Here is a 21,639-nt window from a genome sequence, read left to right as displayed (position 1 = left end):
GCTCAACATATGACAGGCCCACCCCAGTAAGACATCCCCTGTCTTATATGATTCCCAACCATTTCTCACACTCATTTTGCCTTTGAAAAGACAACTTCATTTTCATATGCTTTAGTATCACATCTTTTGTGAAATAACCCCTATTTCAAAATGCTCCAAAAGCCAAATTATTCTCTCCTACTCCAATTCTCATTTTCTCACTCTCTTACAAAGTGGAATGGAAAACTTCAGGGCTAAATTAAGGATGCAAAACATCGGAGCCCAAACTTAGCATGCAACTTTAGGGAAATTATACCTCTATATATTTCAACCAGCTCTTCCTTCAATGGAATCAACCCTACTATCTAGGAAATAATAAAAGGTACAACTTACACGGTGCTTACTATGCACCTCACATATATTAACCTGTTTAATTTTATACTTCTTCGAGGTAAGTACTATTATTATCCCCCACTGTGCACAAGGGGACTTGAAGAAGGTTGTAAAGCTCAGTTAATGAGTGGTAGAGGCAGAGCTAGAATCTGAGTGGTCTGGCTCTAGAATCCATGCAGTTAACCATTACCCTCTTTGCCCTCTCCAGGCCATTGAAAGGCACCGTATGCAGTACAAAACTCCAGCATGTTAAAGCATAAGGGCAAACCCTGAATGACTGGCCTCAGATACACGACAGTGCTATATATTTCGATCCAAATGATTTTACAGCCCAGATTTTAGATCTCAAACCACCCACCATTTATAGCTAAACTATTTAGGGTCTCTTATGATTTTAGCTATCTAGGAGATAGATTTGTCTTTTACTGGTACTACACTGACAATTCAGATGACAGTGTCACTAGATGAACATCCATCCATCTTGGGGTGTAGCTTTATGGATCAACGGGTTAGGTATTTCCCAAGAGAAATATGGCAGAAAGTGCACTTGTGTTCATGACTCTTCTACAGAAACAATTTTATTTTTAAAAAAGCATTAAATATTTAGGTCCATATTACCCTTTATCCAAAAAATTAATTTAGACAAAATTTTAAGACCATCCACTAGGTGTGATGTAGCACCTTCAAACTGTTATCAATCCCTTATAATCATATTCCCTTTGGTCAATGGGCCATTTAGAAAGTGCTGAATGTATATGTGTTGAATGAACACTTTGTCAGATTTGGATTCAGAACTCTACATTTCCAGATGTTTCCTCAGAAGTAACGAGTGCTTTATCATAGTCATATATGCTCTGGAGAACTCTAGTCTTCAGTCCTGCCTCAAGAAGGAGACTTACTCAAGTTTCTAGAAAAGCCTAAAGCCACACTCATCTGTACCCCGTGATTTCTACGTTGTTTTCTTCCCATCAGAGAGAGAACAGAGAAAGATCAGGTTACATTGCTTTCTTGGGCCTGCATAAATTCCTGTGAGGTTCTCTTCTGTCAGGAAAAGTTTCCCTGGCAACCATATTTACACACTCACTTAATTCCCTCCTCTCCTTTGATTTGCTGGTTGGTATAAAAATTAATTTGCATTGAATTGCTTAAGCTTACAAGTTAATCAGTTTAACAGACTTCTAAAATTTCAGACCCTGGTTTCTGGCCAAAATGTGCTTCTTAAGGGGCCGGTCTCCTTTCTTTTGAAATTTGAATATAATTCTCTTCAGTTCAATATTTTCAACATATATATTGTTTCTTGCTATAGGTAGAGAAAAGAATATTCTCCTAAGGGCATCTGGCCAATATTATTAGTTAGGAAGATCAAGAGAAGAAGAGGGGCCTCTAAATTAATTCCAAGTAAGCAAGTGGTCAAATTCCCAAAGCTCAGCTATGATAAAGAGCTGGAATAGAAGAGTCAAGAAACAAGACAAAAAATCTGGGCCATATGAAATGATGAACTCTGGCCTATGATTCTGGGTGATCAGAGTTTAGGACCTGGATAACAGGAATGGAACACTGAGTTATCAACTATGGAGTGTTACTAATTCATCCACCATGTATTTATTAAGCATCTAATAGTACTTGGTGCTGGGAACATAGCAGTGAATAAGTCAGACCCAGGTCCTGCCTTCATAAAGTTTATAGTCAAATATTTAAATAGTGAACCAATGTTGGCTTTGTTATTGAACCAAGTAGCTTTGGGCTAGGGGCTTGTTATACAATTTCCTAAAAGGCCCAGAACTGGTTTCAGAGTATGGATGGAGAAATAAGTTCAAGAAACCCTTCCTGGAATAGGTTAAATTGGCATGTCAATAAGTCTTTGACATGTACAATGGGATGGTTTCTTTATATCTTCAACAACAATGATACTTGAGTCTCTAAACAGGGAGATGAAGAAGAGTATATTTATCATAGGGCACAAGGCTAGATACTTTGCAGTACGTATGTTTTCTAGAGTTAAAAGTATATAAAGGTACAAGCTATTCTTAAGCATATTCAACTATTTATTGAGCACCTACTATGTTCAAGGAATGGTTTTTCAGAACTAAAGCTACAGATACAAAAAATATATATATAGTTCCTAGTCATTTTAACAATGTGGTAAGTGCTAAAATGAGATGTTAATGTACAAAGGAAGAAGACCAGAGAGGAAGGATACTAATTCATTAAAAGCTGGTGGGGAAATGCTCCTGAGATGCAATGTTTGAATTGAATCTTTATAGATAGAGAAGTTTGTTGTTTTCAGCTAATAAATTTGGTACATAGCAATAGATAACTACTACAGTGCTTATGGAGACTATACCACTAGCACAAATAGGAGACCATGGAGAACATCTGGCTATCTAAACTTGGTTTTGTGAAATATACCACAGATTATACTCTAAATCTCTTTATAGTTTTAATCTACATATCCTTAGGCTCACCTGGTCCACACTGAGTAGAAAGTGAGAACAATCGCTCTGGGAATGGGAATGGGAATGGGAATGGGAATGGGAATGACACAGGTAATGGGAGGAAGCAACACAATCTCAGTCTTGTCTGATATCTTCCACAGAAGAACCTAGGTTGGTTAGTGTTTGGACCTGGTCAAGTGGCTAGCTAGTATCAAGTGGTATAAGGACTTGGTCAGTATTAGTCAAATAATTACTCAGAGGGACCAGGAGTGGGAGGAGGAAGAGGATGAGTAAAAGTTGTTTTTGAGAGAGCAGTAATCAGGAGAATCAAAAAAACTTCATTTGTTGTCAGTGCCAAGTAATGACTGTAAAGCCAAAAATAAGATATAATATCAAAGATTAAGTTTTCCTGATTCAGATGGGTAGATAAAGGAACAGAGTGGACAATAAAGGCAAAGGTGGAACACGAGCATTCAAGACAAATGTGGTAACCTGGTCACATTGTTCAAAGCTCTGGGTAGTCCCTGATATGGGGGTGAAGGGGTGGCATCAGCCTGACTAAAAATGCATTAGGTCAGAGCAGATAAGCTGTATTTTATCTGTTCAATCCCAACTTCTATTTTAGGTCAAAAAAGGCTCAAGCAAATGGGGATATTTGACTACAAAAGGAAAAGAAACGAACTCATTTCTTATTTAAATTGGGAGTAACAACAGCATCAGGACTGTAACTCTATCTAATAATACTCTCAAGACAGGATTGATGAGTTTCCACAACCATTCTGGGTAATAATTCCTTGCCTCCTTATTCTCTTTTTCTTCATATTGGCTATCTAGTTGATAGTCAATATTCAAATATTCAAAATATTTCCCATTTGCCCTTTATATCAGGAGTTCAAAATGAGAAGACCACAGGAAAATGCTGCACCATGTGCACCATGACACAAGGACTTAAGACACACTACACAACCAAAGCAAGGGCTCTAGTACAACATGCTTTTCCCACTTTAGGAGATAGTATTGATGCCTTCAGGCAGAACTTATTCAATGATGTCTTGGGTCCAGTGCAAAATGAAAAAGCAGGACTCTTGTTAAAAAACTAAGAATTTCAAGAGATCAACAATGGAGCATTATAACCAAGTGAGAAGGCTTTCTAAGTGCAGGATTCTGGGAGGTTGCAAAGCTGGTCTTGCCTTCAGGGACAATATAGCATGGTCCTTTAGGGTCAGAGTCAGGTCCAAATCCCATCAAGCTACCCATTACTCATGTGATCTTAGGCAGTTTATTTAGTTTCTTCATGCTTCCAAGAGGTTATGTAGCTGTAATCTAGTATTGTGAGGATTAAATAGGATAATGAATAGAATGTATACAAAGTGTTTAGCACATAGTAAGCACTCAACATGTGGTAGCTGAACTAATATTGTTCATTGAAATATGCAGGTAATTATCAAAGCAATAAGTTAAAGAATGAATTGCTGAACTGCTATTAAGGATATGAAAGCATGCAATTGGGATTTGGGGACAACTAAAATAATGAGGCAGACAAGGAAAATCGCCTTCTCTAATCACTTTCCTACTCCTCTCTTCCCATTTATTGCAAAGCATACAAAGGGCAATGTACATGCTGCCTCCATTTTTTATCCACATCTTATGCCACAATCCTCCTTACTCTCGTGTTTAATATGCCCATGGCCACCCCCCACTGAACTGAAGCTATTGTTCTCAAAAAGTTACTAATGAGCCTGTGCTTACTAACTAAAATGGGCATTTCCCACTTCCTCTGTACAATGTCATACTACTAATCAATTCCTCCATCTTGAGACCCTGTCTTCTCCTTCCTGACTTCTGTTGACACTGCACCTTCATGGATAACAGCTTGTTCAGTCAGTCCTTGCATCTATCAGGTATACAAATGATCATGAAGAGAATGCATTTGTCGGATGAATAAATTAGGTGGTTCTTTGACTTCTCTGATAGTCCTTTTCTACCAGATTGACCATATTTCTTCTTCCTATCTCCCTAAATGTGGGCTTTGCCCACAAAGCTTCAACCTTTGGTCCTCTACACCTCGGCTTGTATACTGCCACCTCTGGTCGACTAATCACATGGCTTCAATGATCACCTTCTTCACATCAGACTCCTTGACTTCTCTTTTTTGAGCACCAACTTCCCACTTCCCAATACTTAGGGGACATGTCCACTTGTAAGTTCTAGTATCACCTCAAGATGTCTAGCACCCAGCTTTTCCTCTTCTCCCCAAACTGGCTTTCCTTTTTGTTTGGTACATAGCAAACAATCTTGTTAATCTTGTCACCCATGTTCAGGGCCATATTTGATTCTTCCTTCTTTCTTCTTTCTTTCTTTCTTTCTTTTTTTTTTTTTTAAAGATTTTATTTATTTATTCTTTAGAGAGAGAGAGAGAGGGGCAGAGGGAGAAGCAGGCTCCACGCAGGGAGCCCGATGTGGGACTCGATCCCGGGACTCCAGGACCACACCCTGGGCTGAAGGCGGCACTAACCCGCTGAGCCACCAGGGCTGCCCCTCTTCCTTATTTCTTGTCCTTCATATCCACATCCTGTTCACACTTCCTTTGTGATACTTAATTGAACCCATCTTTTGTTTTCACTGCCATCACCTTAATTCAGTTCCTTACCCCCTCACATCTAGACTATTTAAATAATGTGCTAGCTGGTTGTGCAGTTCTCTTCTCTTTCTACACCTACTAAAGTTTATTGTCCACACTGTTGTTGAGAATTTTTTTTAAAAATACTGTTATTTTTTCATCCATTTTGCACTGGACCCCCTACATTTCCCTAACCAAACATCTTCAGACTTTCCATCATACAGAATAAAGTTCTAACTCCTTAGTGCAGCATTCAGTGCCTATTAAAATCTGGCTTCTACCACCCCTTCCAGTCTTAAATTTCTCTACTTAAATCTCTGATCTTGCCAGATTGGTCCCTAAAACTTTCTTCCCTACTCCAGTCCTGTATTTTATAAACATGATTTTTCCCATCTGGAAATTCCTTACACCCTCCTCTTTATATAACAAAAATCACCATGCCTCTGAAAAAAGCCTTCCTTCATAATCGTAGTCCATAATGATCTTTTTTTTTTTTTTTTGACTACTATAATACCACATGTTTCAGCGCTTTGAAAATTTACTGAATGGCCGCTTTATATTTAATCCTCACAACTGGGACGCCTGGGTAGCTCAGTGGTTGAGTGTCTGCCTTCGGCTCAGAGCATGATCCCAGGGGCCTGGAATCGAGTCCTGCATGGGGCTCCCTGCATGGAGCCTGCTTCTCCCCTCTGCATATGTCTCTGCCTCTCTCTCTCTCTGTATCTCTCATAAATAAATAAAATCTTTAAAAAAAATCCTCACAACTCCATGAGTTAGGTTGCATTCTTATAGATGAAGAAACAAAGTCAACTAACTTGTCCAAGTCACATAGCAAGTAACTGGTAGAACTGGGATCCAAGTCCTTGTTTAGGTGAGACTACTCCCCAGACTATACCACCTCTCTCATTTTCCTGTCTCTTCCAAACCACAAATACAGCACAGTATTTGCACACAAGCAGGTGCTCAGTAAACATGGTGATTGAGAAAATTGCTTAAATAGCACCTGTGACTCTAGCACTTAACAGAATCGTCAATCCTAGCAATGTATACTAGGCATATCACCTTCTTCAATTGCTTGATCTGTAGTAGAGCTCAAGACGGGATTTGCTAAAAATTCACCACTATCCATTCCAAAAATAAATGTGGTTTAAGCAAAGCTAAAAAGCCTTTATCTGATTCAAACATGAGATGAGTTTGGGGGATGTCCACTGTACCACCTCTAGGTCAATCCTTGCTGTTTCCAAATGATTAGGAAGTAAAAATAGGCTGGCTAGTTGATGGCTTATGACATTAAACGGACCATTCTGGAGGTGGATGCTAAGACAGCAGAACAGGATTTCTCTGCTTTGATTGCTAAGAAAAGTGCATCATGGGTGGAAAATGGGAGCAAAAGAGGATAACAGTAAGGAGGGAGACAGAACAGAAAGGAAATGCTAGAAATAGTCTATTGAGGAGATGGTGTTGTCCTTTTCTGAATAGTTGCTTGAAGCTGTCAGATCCAACCCTGTCCTTTGCGGCTGGCACCACGTAACAGTGGGCTCTGCTGCTTCTGCATGATTCATGGCTCAATCCTGAACTGCTTGTCCTGACCCCTATCAAGGCCAGATCCTCTCTTGCTCCAGATCCTCCCGGCTTCTGACCTTATTACTCACTTCCTTAGGTCTCAGAAATCTGACATTAGATTTGACATTCAGTGTTGCCTCCCTGGTTATGCCCTCTATTTTCCTCTTGTCCTCTCAGGATCGTACCTCTATTACCACACATTCTACCCTATGTCCAGGCCTTCTACTTGGGAGCTACTGCAAAGTATCCCTTCCCCCGTCTCCACATGTTGGACTGTTACTTGGAAAGATACAAGTGACAAAGACCAGGGGTGAGGCTCAGAAAAACTGATGAGGGGAAAAAGTGGGGAGGAAGAATAAGCAGGAGGGACGCCTGGGTGGCTTAGTGGTTAAGCGCCCGCCTTCGGCCCAGGGTGTGATCCTGGAGTCCTGGGATCGAGTCCCACATCAGGCTCCCTGCATGGAGCCTGCTTCTCCCTCTGCCTGTGTCTCTGCCTGTGTCTCTGCCAATCTCTCTCTCTCTCCCCCTGTGTGTGTGTGTCTCTTGTGAATAAATAAAATCTTAAAAAAAAAAAAAAAAAGAAGAAGAAGAAGAAGGAAAACACCACTGGAAAATTGTAGTGGCAACTAGAAATTCTAGATTACTTCTGGAAAGTTACTTTATCGAGGAAGGAAGAAGGCCATGGCTACTATATAAAGCCATTGCCTAGAGATACCATACCCTTCAAGCGTCTATATTCACTGATTCCTCTGCTTTGGCTGCCCTTCCTGTCCTTCCCAATCTTCTCTGCAAGACAAACTCCTATTCATCCTTCAAGATCTTGCTTAAACATGTTCTTTTCTGGAACGCCTTCTCTGACCCTCTCAGACAGCTAATTGTTCCCGCCTTTGTGATTCCATAGCTCTTTATATACACATCTATTATGCTATCACTTTTACTGGCAATTTTATTTGTCTCTCTCACTACTTCTTTGAGGACAAGGACTAATTATCTTATTCATCTCTGCAGCCCCAAGACATAGCACAAGACACAGCAGAGTGCCTGGCATATAGCTAGTGTTTGTTGTTATGGGATAAAAGACATCAAGAGCAGTAAGCAGTGCAATTTGCACTTCACTTGCAAAAATCAAATTGGTTCCTGGTACTTTTCATGTGTAACCACATCTTCCCTTGATTTGGGAGAAGCGACTTTAGACTCATAAAGGAAATTCTATTGATATCACTGGCACATCAGCGAGATTTTCATTCCCATTGATAATAGCAGCATCCCCTCCCACCCCCACCATACACACACACACACACACACACACACACACTTCCAAGAAGCTCCCAGGGCAAGCTTAACATTAGTGGCACATGGCCCATCCTACCATCTCTGTTGTAGTGAAAGCTAAATTACACCGTGAGCCGAAAGCTGCCACAGACCTTAGTTATCTCCTGGTGGTTGGGGGAGGGGGGGTGGATAATCCAAAGAACACAACACTCTGTAGCAGACCTAGGAGTAGGGTGAGGAAGGAAGATGAATTTAAACCTTGCCTTATAAGAAATTTGTTAGAAACTCACGCAGAACAGCCGCTTCTTCTGGACATGACAGACCCGATCCTGGTGTCCGGCAGTGACCTTTGCCCATGAGTGTCAGGTCATCACCCAGCACAGAAAACAAGGGGCCAGTGCCTTTCCTGGGCATCCCTCCTTCTCAAACCTGGCAAATCTTGGGGCCTGCTTTTCCTTTAGGGGATTGTCCTCTCCTCCCAGCACCGGCAACCCCCAGTTCCCTCTGCTGGTGCCCCTTTAAGTGCCAATCTCGCCTTCGTCCCACTGGGGGCCCCAGCTTGACTCCGGGTCAAAAGTGCGGGCGGCCGGGCTGTCAGGCCCGGCTGGGGCGGCGGGGAGGACGCCGAGGTCAGGCCCGACGCCCGGGGCTCCTCGCACTCTGCGGGACGAGCGCGGCGGGCGCAGGCCTCTGCGCGGGCCTCTGCGCGGGCCTCTGCGCGGAAGGGGCTCGGCCCCCGGGAAGCCGCCCGGGCCGGTGCTCCCGCCGGTGCCCGTCAGCCTGCCGCAAGCGCCGGCCCCGCAGCGGCGCCGCAGCCCTCGCGGCCCCTGGGTCCCCGCACCCTGCGCGTCGCGGCCGGTCGCCCCGCGGGCCCCGCGCCGCGAATCCCGGGGTCAGGCCGCCCGCCGCCCGCTCGCCGGTGCCCACGGCAGCGCCCCGCCCCGCGCGGCCCGGCCCGGCCGCCGCACCCCGGCCCGGCCGTGACAGCTGGCTGCCCCAAGGGTTAAGCCGGCAGCGCGGCGGCCCGAGCGCCCCGTGCGCCTCGCGTCCGCCGCGAGCCTGCCCCAGCGCGCACGCGCCCGCCCGTTACCTGCGGTCGCGTTCGCGCTCCTCCTCCACCTGGCCGCTCTCTCCCGGGGGCCGCCCCTCAGCCCGCCCCCTCGGCTCGGCGCCGCGCACCCTGCTGGCTACTCGGACACAGCCGGGGAGGAGGGGCGTGGGGCGATTACCATATATTAGCATACCAGCGTGCGTCACGTGGCCGCTCCAGCCAATGGTCACTCTGGGAAGGCGGGGATTGGGTTGAACACGCCTAGGTGCTGCTCCGGGCCTGAACCGGTGGCCATGGCAACGGCTGGGAGGGCGGGGAGGGGGCGGCTACGGGGAGCGGGGAGGCTCGGGAGGCTCGGGAGCCCCGTGGCCCCCAGGAGCATCCCTCCTACCTGAATTCCGTGTGGAGACACCGTGCACTTTTCCCACCCCGCGGAGGGAGAGGGGTGGGACCTGGCTCCTTTCAGAAGGATTCAGACTCAGCAAACAGTAAATGAGCGCTTACCACGTGCCTGGCACTTTTCTGCAGGATATGAATCTCGGGGTAACCTTGTGATGGCAGGACTGTTGACCCTACTTAAAAGAAGGGAAAGTGGAGGCTCGGAGAGATGAGGTCACTCACCCGAAGTCACACAGTCACACCAAATGGCCAAAGGGGAGCTCTGAGCCCATTTTTCACTTCAGGCCCAGGACTCTTTCGAGTGACTTTCTCCAGCAGGGGTCTCCCAGTACCTCCTCACAATTCCAGGTATACCGAGCGGCGGAGAAAAGATCCTCTTGCAAACTTTGTACCGTGCTTGAGTGTTTCTTTATAATGACCTTTGAGGTTTAGTAGGCAGACAGGTATGCCCATATTGCAGATGAGGAGAAATGAGGCTCAGAGAGGTGCAAGACCTGCCTCAGGTCAAACAGCTTTTAAAAGCTAGTACTTAAGTACTATGACTTATACTCAATACTTTACAAACTTTTCCATTCAGTCTTCTCAAAAGTGGTGTTGCTATGACCATTTTACAGATTTAAAAAAACTGAGGCTTTCGGAAATTAAGCAAATTTCCAAGGGCTACATAGCTAGTAAGTAACAGATTTAGGTTCAAATCTAGATTTATCACGCTCCAAAGCTAGACTCATGAAATCTCTTTGTACCAGGTTCATTTAATTTAGGCTTGGACTTGGACATCTGTAAAAGAACTTTCCCGTCTACCTTCTTAAAATGTGACTATGCTCTTAGTCCAGCAAAAAACATCATGTGACAGGTGGTATGTGTTAAGGTCACAGAGGCTAAATAGTAAAAGAATAGAGTCACCTCTGTAGGTGGGTAAGAACTCTCTACAATTTTCTGCCTCTTGATTCTTACCCCTAGTGATTTGATAATTTGCCTAAAAAGCAGAGAAGTTTAAAAGTATAAACATCTGCATACGGGCTTACCTTCTGCTCCTTCCTTTAAGTTAGCTCAGTGGTTTTCTAATTACTGGACAAGGACATATGCCTCAGATTAAATATGCTAAACTTTATGGACATTTTAAGGGATTATCAAAGGTAATTTTGAATGTATTGTACATTTCACTTTATTGGGCTGATTTAAAAGCCAATTTCCTCCTAAACTGTGACTGGGGTTCAAAAACCCAACTGTGCCAGGGCACCTGGGTGGCTCAGTCGGTTAAGTGTCTGCCTTCAGCTCAGGTCACGATCCCAGGCTCCTGGGATGAAGCCCCACATCAGGCTCCCTGCTCAGTGGAGAGCCTGCTTCTCCCTCTCCCTCTGCTGCTCCCCCTGCTTGTGTGCTCACTCTCTCTGTCAAATAAACAAATATAATCTTAAAAAGGCCCAACTGTGAAGGCAGACTTTTTTGGGATAAAAGCTACTCACAAATGTGTGACTTTGGGTAAGTTGCTTAACCTCTCTGTGCCTCAATTTCCTCATTTGTAAAATAGGATGGGAACAGCCATGAGAATTAAACGAATTAACATATAAAAAGCATTTAGTACAAGTCCTGGCTCAGGATAAAACTTCCATAATTGTTAGCTGTTATTGCCTCAGGAGCTTTCCTAGGAACAGACAACCCACGTGTACAGAATCTCTCAAGGTTTCCAAGCTGGCTTTGGAATTTTGAAGCTGCTCCCCATCCCTTGTGGCATATTAAACAGCCTGTTGTGCTGCTGAACCCTTGTTATCTCTCCAATGACATTCCCTCTTCTTAGGATCATAAATAATTCCCAGACTCAAAGGAGCTGGTTTCCCCTGCACATCTCCTAGCACCAAATTACCAGAGTGGCTCCTTGCAGAAGGGGATCTTGACAAACAGCGGAGCCATAAGTCAGGCTCCTTTGAAACACTTTTATGAGCGCCTTAATGAGGGAGATGAGCTGTCATCAGGAACTTGCCTGTCCTTCCTGGCCACAGGAAATGAGCTCTTTGTGCTCAAAGGATTTCCAAAGCTGAGGAGCAAAGAGTTTTCAGGAAGTGGGGCAGGGATGAAAAGCTGTTGACTCAAGAGAAATCCAGGGCTAAACAGCCCCCATCCTGCCATTCACCTTATAGGGTCAAATGACTCCCGATCTTATTGCAGCAATAGCACCAAAGGGTGGCTTGTGTGGAGGGTGTTAATTCACCTTTTCTCCCCTCCATCCCCCCCCCCACCACCAAAGTACATGCTCAGACAGCTAAACCACCGCCAGCCCAAAAGATAAGGCAGTATGGAACAGTGGTTAAGAGCAAGGTTTCTTGGAGCTAAAGAAGCAAGTGTGAATCCTGCTTCCACTACCTTGGAATGGTTGCTTAACCTCTCCGTGTCTGGAATAATACAGTGCCCACCTTCTAGGCTCCTGTGAAGATAAACGAGTTACTAACATAAAGCACACCCTATAGGAAGCACTAGAGGCGTATTTTTAATTAAGCAGAATAAACTTGTAAGTCCAATACAGGCCCTCTCCATCTCCCTCAACCATATGCTGCCCCACCCACTCCCATCCTGACTTGCAAATGAAGGTTGCCCAGGAATAAGAAGAATATGAGCTTGGGAACTCTAGTTGGAATCCTGACTCGGCTACTTTCCTTGTTCTGTGAACTTGACTAAGTGTTTACATCCCTAAACCACAGTTATTTGTAAATTGAGACTAACTTCCTCCCAGAGCTACTCTGAGCATTTGATCAGATAATGTCAAGCAAGAGGTGATGGGGTCTTGTTTGATCATAATCATCTTGCTCTTGTACTGAGCTGTTTCTGGTGAACATCTTTGCTCTCCTATGATGAAAATAACATTTACTGAGGACTTAACTCTGGCCTTATTCTATAAACATCATCTTATCTAATACTTACACTAAGACAAAGGCCCAGAGGGATTAAGTAATTCAACCAAGATCACAATGGAAGTCGGTGGGAGGCCAGTATTCAAGAAGGACTGTCTGATTCCCAAGTCCATGCTGGCGACCCACCATGACCTGGTCTCCCACTCCAGCATGGCTCATACAACTCACGGAATGTGTGCTCTATTTCAGTAGCATTCCTCCCCCATCCACACGCACATGTTTTCCACCCAGCAGCACCCGGCACCATAAGTGCTCCACCCAATACTTACTGAGGGAGCGAAAGTAAATGACTGTGACATTTAATAGTGAAGATAGTCCCCTTTTTTGGGCTGCCCCAGTGGGGAAGAAAAGCAGCTGGCAACCCCCCACCCCTCCAGCATCCTCTTCCTGCTAATCGTGTGGAAAGCCTCCTTCCTTCCCCCATGGGGGACTCAGGCTTCTTAGTTTCAGAGATCCACAATAGGCCCAGTGATGACTCATCTGCAATGAACATTTGGAGAGCTGTCAGGGCCACTGGTGCTTTTTAGGGCTCTGTTAACATGCATCAGTGGGGTGATTTCCAGTTAATGGCCTTGGATCTGTATATTTGTTTCCTAGGGCTGCCATAACAAAATGCCACAATCTAGGTGGCTTAAAACAACACAAACTTATTCTCTCACCTTTCAGGAGCCAGAAATCCAAAATCAAGGCATCAGCATGGTTGGTTTCTTCTCTGGGAGATTCAAAAAGAAAATATATTCAATGCCTCTCTCATGGCTTCTGGTGGCTGCTGGCAATCCTTGGCATTCCTTGGCTTATTGATGCATTCGTTACTCCCATCTCTGCCTCCATCCTCACGTGACACTTTCCCTGGGTGTCTGTGTCCCTATTCCCCTCTTCTTGTAAGGACACCAGTTCTATTGGAGTAGAGCCCACTCTAATCCAATGTAAACTCATCCTAATTTGATTACATCTACAGACCCTATTTCCTTTTTTTTTTTTTTAAGATTTTATTTATTTATTCACGAGAGACACAGAGAAAGAGGCAGAAGCATAGGTAGAGGGAGAAGCAGGCTCCTGTGGGGGATCCCAATGTGGGACTTGATCCCAGGACCCCAGGATCATGACCTGAGCCAAAAGCAGATGCTTAACCACTAAGCCACCCAGGTGCCCCTACAGATCTTATTTCCAAAAAAGGTCACATTCACCAGTACCAGGGGTTGGGACTTGAACATATCTTTTCACCTTTTCTGGAGTATACAATTCAACCCGCTACAATAAGTACAGAGGGGATGGAAAATGAAGGAAAGGGATGGAGAGAAAGGAGAGGTTGTCTATAAGGAGCAGATCATACTTACATAAGGGAGTGTGACCCAAGGTCCCTTAGGAATAGGACTAAACTTTTTCCTCTTGGCCAATTTCATTCTTTCCTTTTTTTAAAGTAATCTCTACACCCAATGTGGGGCTTGAACTCATGACCCTGAGATCAAGAGTCATGTGCTCCACTGACTGAGCCGGCTTGGCGCCCCTAAGATTCTTTCTTAAAGATGTCTCCAGCTCATAGACTCATAGTATCAGAGCTAGCAGGGACCTCAGAGGTTCATTCATTCATTCAACAAACATTTATCAAATAGTCTTTGAAGGGCAGGGCATTCAAACAGAAAAGAAATGGTCTGACGGAACTGAGGCCCAGGGAGGGAGTGTGAATTGTCTAGTATTACATCAAAGTAGAGTATAGCCAAGAACAGAATGGGGGAGCCCAAGGCTTAATCCTGAGCCCTTCTGATGCCTATCAAGAAGGCTACCTGCCCCCTGGGTTTAAATCTCTGGTGCACAGACAGATATCAGTTTGTTTTTTTGTTTTTGTTTTTTTAAAGATTCTATTATATTTTATTTGACAGAGAGAGACAGAGAGAGCAGGGGAAGCAGCAGAAGAGGGAGAAGCAGGCTCCTAGCTGAGTGGGGAGCCTGACTCAGGGCTCAATCCCAGGACCCCAAGATCATGACCTGAGCTGAAGGCAGACACTTAACCGACTGAGCCACCTGAGCGCATCCAGATCTTGATTTTTAAAGCTGTTTGTGTTCTGAGGCTCATTATTCGCTCCCCCAAAACTTCCACAGGCAGTTCCTGTCATTGAGGGACTTTGCAGCCTTGGACAAAGCTAGAAACCATCCCTTATGTGAAAGTGAAATCCTGCAGGCTTTTCTTCTTTTTAGACCAAGTCTTTGGCTAATCTTTGAGGCATCATCTTTTCTGGATGCCACAGCAGAATCAGGCATACAGAAACTCCTCGATGGCAGAGACGATGTCTGGTTCATCTTTTTGGTCCCCAGTGCTGACACAGAAACCGTCCTGGAATCAGCTCCCAGCAGCCATATGCTCAGTGAATAAAAGAACATTGCTCCAGTGAAGATCAAGGGCAGCTCACTTCTCACTATTTCAACATCCCACGCTCAGTGATGGTTGTAGAGTTGGCGAAAGATACCCGAATTCCGCTCTAAAAGTCACAGTTCTCCTGACATGAAGATTCCATTTGTCACTACATCATTAGAAGACATGGCATCTTGCTCCCATTACTGGTGGCCGATTCGAATGTTGTACTGCCCCGAGCTGTCATCCTGTGGGCTGTCAGCCTGGGGCAGTGAGCCTGAAAACTGGGGCGGGCTGGGGTCAGAGGTGGGGTCAACCCAGCAGGAGTCCTCAGATCAGAGCAGGGGTGAGAAGGAGGTCAGACGGGAGATTAAAGTCCAGGAACTAGGCAGGTACAGGGTTAGTCCCGGCTCTTCTGAGGACGGTGGCCAGTGCCCGGAGACCCTGCGGAGAAGTGTCTCGAAGGCAGGTCTCCCGAGTTGGCCTTCTACTCACAGGTCTCCAGAGAGGTCTTTGTGATTGATCTGGGTTTGGGTTCCCCTCACAGGGGCCTCTCCTCTCCTTGGCTGGCCTCATGTTCACAGGATCAAACTCAAAAATCCTGGCAGCAGCCTTATTTGTTCTGGTCACTTGGCCCCAGGCTTGAGGCCGCTTGTTAGAGCCAACGTGTTAGGTCTGACTCTGGCTGTGCATTAGAATCACCTGTGAAACTCAGTCAAATGCAGATTCCTAGGTCTCACCGTCAGAGAGTTTGATTCTCTGGGTCTGGGGCAGGCTGCTGACATCTTGAGAGGCTCAGGAGCCAGGCTGCTTAGATTTGTAACGGTTCTGCTACTAACCCAGTGAACTTGGGGTGAAATTCTTCACCTTTTTGTGCCCCAATATCTTGTCTCTAAAAGGTGACAATAATATTCAACTCATTGATTTGACATGAAGATTATTTAATACATGCCAAGTCTCAAAATTGCTAGCTGCTCAATAAGTGTTGCTCACTATGGTAATCTTTCTTTTTACCAAACTACGAGTGATTTAGAAGCACAGTCCTCCCCTCCGTCCCTTCTTTCCTTCTTTGCTCCCTTCATTAATTACTGAGTACACCTACCTGCCAAGACTCTTGCTAGACACACACAGTCCTCCCCAGTTTACATGCCAACAGGGAAGCCAGGACTGGGAAGCACTGTTCTACTTACTGCCTCCCAAACCCTCACTGGAGTCTGCAGCTCTGGGCTCCCTCCTTGAAACAGAGCAAAATGGAAAGAACATAGAAGTCATTTGGAACTGGTGTGTCATTTTCGAGCTAAGTGACATCAGACAAATTACATGTAGAAGGTACCTGTGTCTACTGCTTGCTTGGTATTCTTGCTCTACGAAGAGTCTGCCTCTCCTGTAACCACACGGCTGGGAAAAGAGCAGCTAAATACACCTATGATTCCGCCCCTCACCTTAGGCCACAAGATTATTGGTCAGGGCAGGCGACAGACCCAAGCTGAACCAATCACATCCCACCTCCAAAACCCTGGAATGGAGCTGAAGCCTGGCTGCTTGCCTTTGGCTGCTCTCTTGAATGGAGGTGACATTAGGAGCTGTTGGCAGTGAACATTTTCCACCATGCGTATTAGGAAAAAGAACCAATCAGTCTGCAGCAAGAAAAAAGAGCAACAGTGATGGTTGGAGTTTTCAGGATGCTGAGATTCCTGATTGCTTCCCTATGCTGCCCCTAGCCTTGGATTCTGTGACACATCTCCTGTCCTTATAGTAAATTCTTCTTTTGTGTTGAAGTCAGATCTCTCATCTTCACCTGGTGCCTGGCAGGCAGGCTGTACCCCCCAGCATCTGGGTCTTCCATGCTCCCTTCTCAAGGGCTACTCAGGGGGAGAAGAAAATTCAAGACTGGAGTCTCAGGACCAAATGGACTCTGCTCCTACTTTGAATGAGTTTTCAGGGCAGAGAACTTTAGGAGCACAGGGCTTAGGGTTTTGAACGCTAGAGGGGGGCCTGGCCAGGCCTTTCCAGGGGGAGAGAGACCCCTATTTCTAACTCTCTTTAGTTAAGGAGGGTTCTCCTGAGAGCCACAGTCTCTCCTGCCACCTGGTCCTGTTCTGTTCTTTTATATTTGCAATTCCCAGACACTGACACCTTTTCCAGATTGAGGTGGATTTCCCCCACACCTGGAACTGGTTATTAGGGCTTGTCTATCTCTCTTGGGGATGGGGGTTGGGGCGAGAGCCGGAAGGTGAAGTGCAGCCATTCCTGTTCTAATGTGTTCTAAGCTTCTAGTGTTTTCTTTATGTTAGGCCTGCTTCTCCTAGTGTGTCACAGGGCTGATTGATGTTACCTTCCCCAGCACCCCTTTCGATCAGCTGGGTATCAGTCCCTCCATTTTATAGCCAGGGATGACATTTAGCTGGTTTGCACCAGTACAGCCTCAAATGCTTGCTAATTTAGTAAAATATTCTTTTTATCAGTTTTTGCTCCAAGTCCCCTTGCTTGCCCAAGGTCACCAAGCGACTGGGCCAGGTTCTGGGTTCCGACTCTGAAGTCTGCATTCTTTCTTTCCTACCACATTGTCCTTGCTGGGGAGATACTCATCTAGCCACCTTTCCTAGGTCCTTGGATGTGGATCTCAGGTCTCCTGCAAATCACTGCTGTCCTGTCTATACCCCAAATTGCTGCCTTTGTGGCCTAGGGCACAGCTATGCCTCCCTGCCATCTCAGCAAGGGCCTCTTTCTCCGAACCGGGCCATCTAATCAGAGAGGTACAAAAGGAATATCAGAGATGTGGAGATGCATGATAATGTTCCACAGCATTGCAAACGTATTTGCTATCACTACACAGTACACTTAAAAATGGTTTAAGAAAGTAAATTTTATGTTATGTGTATTTTACCACAATAAAAAGGAATATTCGATGAACTACACAAGGATGGTCTCCTACAACTTAAACTCTGTGATAAGGACAGGGAAAGAACTTTCCCTCCTCAGCTGCACACAGTGTCTGCCTCTGGGGTCAGTTCTGCCCACAACTCCTCTGAGGACAGCTTTGGGCATGATGCCCATCCAGCCTTTCTACCCCTGGACATAGCTGAGGAGCCCCACTGTCGGCGTCTGGCCCAGGGCAGTCAATCTACAGCAAGAAAGAGGTAAGAAAGATGAGCTGCACTCACAAATTTGAACCAAGGAGGACTTCTTGTGGAGCAGAAGGTGAGGAAGCTGCTCAGGAGGGAGAGAATACAACAGAGACACCAAGAAAAAGTAGCTCAACTGTGGCTGAGGGTGCTAATTGTCTATCAGGACCTGCTACCCTCCGTGCTGGCAAAGGTCTAACAGCGGGCTCTCTGGCAGACTGGAGTAGTGAAAGGGAAGTCCAGATTTGTAGTGTCTGCCAATTCCTGTGGTATAATTATTCCCACTAAGGCCAATTTCAAGTCATGCCAACCAACATGGAATTGGGGGGGCAATACATGTGATTGGCTCTCATGAGCTTATGTAAGCTAGCTCCAAACACCACTATATTGTATCCCCCCCCCCCCGTTTTTTTTTTTACTAATAGAAAGTCCCCTTTGTGCTTCATTAAGGCTCATGGTCACCTGGTCAGAAACTGTCTGTGAAATACAGCTGCACCCTATATTACACAGCTATGGCCATATAAAGAAGGTCTGGTCAGTGGCCTGTGAGCAGAAGTGCTGTGGGCAGTTTCTCTGTACACCCTTAAAAGGAGCCCTGGTCATCCCTGCTCTCTCCCTCCTCCTTGCTGCAGGTGGGAATGTGGATGGTGCAGATGAGGAGAGCACCCTGGAAGGTAGCAGGGGCAGTAGGTTGGAAGGAGTCTGGATCTTTGGGCAGCCTAACAGAGCTGAGCTGCCTAACCACCCTGGACCAGCCACTTACATCTTCTGTTTCAAAAGAGAAGTAAATGTGTACCTTATTAAGACTTTTGTCTTGGAGTCTCTCACTACAGCAGCTCATCTGACTACTAATACTGGCTCCGGAACTACCTGGGATTTGGTGCATTCTGTGGTTATCATTACCACAAAGCCTATCTGTTTTAAGATGTCCCAAATGAGTCTGTCTCTATTAGAAGTGAAAGGTTATTAGTCAGCATTTGCTAGGCTACACAGCAGAAACCACCCCGTGATCTCAACGGCTGACAATAACAAAAGTTTATTTCTTATTTATGCTACATGACAGCTGCAGGTCATTTGAGGTTCTGTTCTATATGTGTTCACATTCTGTGTCTCAGACTGAAGGAGCAGGCCCCTATATCAGTCCAGAGACAGAAGGAAAAATGCCATAGCTGAATCTTGCAATGACTCTTAAAGCTTCCGCTGGGATGTGGTCTCTGTCCCATCTATTCATGTTCCATTGGCCAAAAGAAGCGAATGGCCTAGGCTGACACCCGGGGGGCAGTGAGGTATAGTTCCCCCCCACAGAGAAGCACCGCAAGTCTCATTGGTATGGGCAGAGATGGATGATCTTCTTACTGAGAGTGCAGCAAATAGTTGGGAATAATAATACAATCTACTGCAAGAGCCTAAAGTGAAAAACATACATTATACCAGGACAGATGCCATTCTTATTCGCATTTTGCAGGTAAGGAAACTGAGGCTCAGTGAAGATAAGGGCCACACTGTCATATAGTCTTAGCCTCAGAACTGCGACTTCTGAGAAGCTCATTTCAATTTTTCTGCTATAGATCATGTTGTTGTTAATAAAACCTTGTAGGTAGTCTGGAAGACCTGAGCTTGATCTCACAACCCTGGGATCAGGACCTGAGCAGAAACCAAGAGTCAGATGCTTAACCAACTGTACCATCCAGGCACCCCAAGACCCTTGCCTTCTATAGTGCATTTCTGGAAGCCAAGCTCTGGAGTTTGTGAAGAGCTCACTTAAGCTCAGCATGCAGAAAGAAAGGAAGAAGCTACAGACAGTAGAGGCAGGAGGTTTGGGGACTGGTTCAGGGGTTTTGTCACTAAATTGCTGTTCACCTTCGGGAAGTTAACTTCTCTGGGTCTCTGTCATTTGTACATGGAAGAGCTCCGAGTATAGCTCAGAGTATGCAATTAATAAGGTTAATCTGGCTCGAAGATGCTAATATCTAACTTCACTCTTCCAGTGGAAATTTGGGGTCCCTCTTAAGAAGTCTTGTTCTTTATTTGAAAACTGTCTTGAAAGATACCCTTCTATGCTCCTTCATTCAGCCATCCATCTACCTATCCATCCATTTCCTCCTTCAGTCATCAAAAGTTTGTGGCTTGTTCTCTGATCTGCCTCTATGCTAGGTCCTGGGGGTGCAGAGATGACTGAGTTGTGGTCTCTTGCCTCTAGGACTTCACAGTCTATTGGAGGGGACAGAGTGAAACATAATGGTGACGCCTGCAATAAGTTGTTCTCATCACAAAACGGTGGTCAGAGCTATAAAGAAGTCTGTACAAAGATGCTACACCAGACCAGGGAATAAGCAGCCTCCTTGGCCCAGGTGTGGTGCCATCCAGGAGAGGAGAAGAGTCAGCAGAGAGGTGAACACAATGAGTTCAGAGTGGGGCCTGTGGACGTCCAAGAAGAGGTATTCAGTGGGCCACTGACATCTGAGTCTGAGGCTGCGGGGAGCTGTAGGTTCAGGATATGGATTGAGCATATTTCACTGGAGATGGTCATGGAAGCCGTGAAAGTATATAAGACTGTGATTTCCCTTCTATACACTGTCCCTGAACTCCCAGTGGCCTGGCCGCACAGAGTGGCCACACACACTAACCTTTCGTAGGGAGGGCCCTGCAGAGGATTGACCTAAGGTGGATGCAACAGCGTACAAGTCGGACCTGATAGGAACAAACGCGCAACACCAATTCCGTTTTATGGCCTTGTCTGATGCTAGAACACGTAGAGAGGTCACCAGGTCATCCTCTGTGCAGCAGGGACATAAATCAGGCAGCGCCCTGCTTCCTGAGGCCCCAGCTGAGGAGGACAGGCCCTGTCCACCTCTAACTGGGATCAATTACAGTCCATTCCTCTGTGGCCCAAGCTTCCTTCCACAGATCCATGCAGGCCTGGCCCCAGGAGGCCCAGCAAAGAAGCAGCTCTTAGGCTGTGTCTGTGACAAGACGCAGAGCTCTAACCTGGACAGGGCTAAGGAGAGAGCTACTTGTCTCGGTGAAGATGGTAATAATGATGATAAGGAAATGGTATCTGCCTTCACCGAATGCTCTGGGCCAGGCGTGACTCCAAGTGCCTTACACGCATTCTTTCATTTTAATGTTGCAGTAACTTTCTGAGGTAGGTTCTGTTGCCAACCTCATTTTCCAGATGAGGAAACTGAGGCTCAGTGAGATTGAGTGACTTGCTCAAGGCCAACCACTCAGGAAGCAGCAGAACCCTGAATCCAAACCCAAGCCTGTCTGCCTCCAGAAGCTGAGCTCGAAAGAGTGGCAAAGAGATGACTGCTGGCCTAGACAGCGTATCCTTTGGAGTCAAAAAGACTTGGATTCAAATGTTGGCTCTGCCCTTTCTTAAATGATCTGAAGCAAGTAACTAAGCTCCTGAAGCCTCAGTTTCCACATCTGTAAAATGAGGACAACAGAATGTACATCATGATGAAGGTTAAGAAGGATACATATAAAGTACATACAAGTGCTCAGGTGGTGGTACCTCGTCACCATCCTCATCCTTGCCTCATG

The 21,639-nt window shown here is 45.7% G+C and overlaps 1 protein-coding gene and 1 long non-coding RNA gene across 10 annotated transcripts in view; one reads left to right on the top strand and one right to left on the bottom strand.

The window, feature by feature from the left end:
• The window catches only part of PHC2 (polyhomeotic homolog 2), a 123,182-nt gene extending 113,713 nt beyond the window's left edge, over positions 1-9,469 (bottom strand). For 2 of the 5 annotated variants that reach the window (XM_038531152.1, XM_038531153.1), the window contains exon 1: positions 8,553-8,904. The gene's annotated coding sequence lies outside the window, so the exon portion shown is untranslated. Of the gene's footprint in view, positions 1-8,552; positions 8,910-9,352 lie in introns of those variants that run through there. The other 3 variants (XM_038531150.1, XM_038531151.1, XM_038531149.1) reach the window with 3 other exon arrangements.
• Positions 1-21,639, top strand: part of LOC102155488 — a 36,246-nt gene that overhangs the window by 1,684 nt on the left and 12,923 nt on the right. The window contains exon 3 of one of the 5 annotated variants that reach the window (XR_005355869.1): positions 20,294-20,531. The exons of 2 other annotated variants lie outside the window; for them this stretch is intronic. This is a non-coding gene — a long non-coding RNA (uncharacterized LOC102155488). Of the gene's footprint in view, positions 1-3,432; positions 3,591-20,293; positions 20,532-21,639 lie in introns of all 5 variants that reach the window. 2 more of the 5 variants (XR_005355871.1, XR_005355870.1) reach the window with 2 other exon arrangements.

This window comes from Canis lupus, chromosome 2 (genome assembly GCF_011100685.1).
Source record: "Canis lupus familiaris isolate Mischka breed German Shepherd chromosome 2, alternate assembly UU_Cfam_GSD_1.0, whole genome shotgun sequence".
Classification (NCBI taxonomy): domain Eukaryota; kingdom Metazoa; phylum Chordata; class Mammalia; order Carnivora; family Canidae; genus Canis; species Canis lupus.
This window is presented reverse-complemented; position numbering and strand designations above follow the sequence as displayed.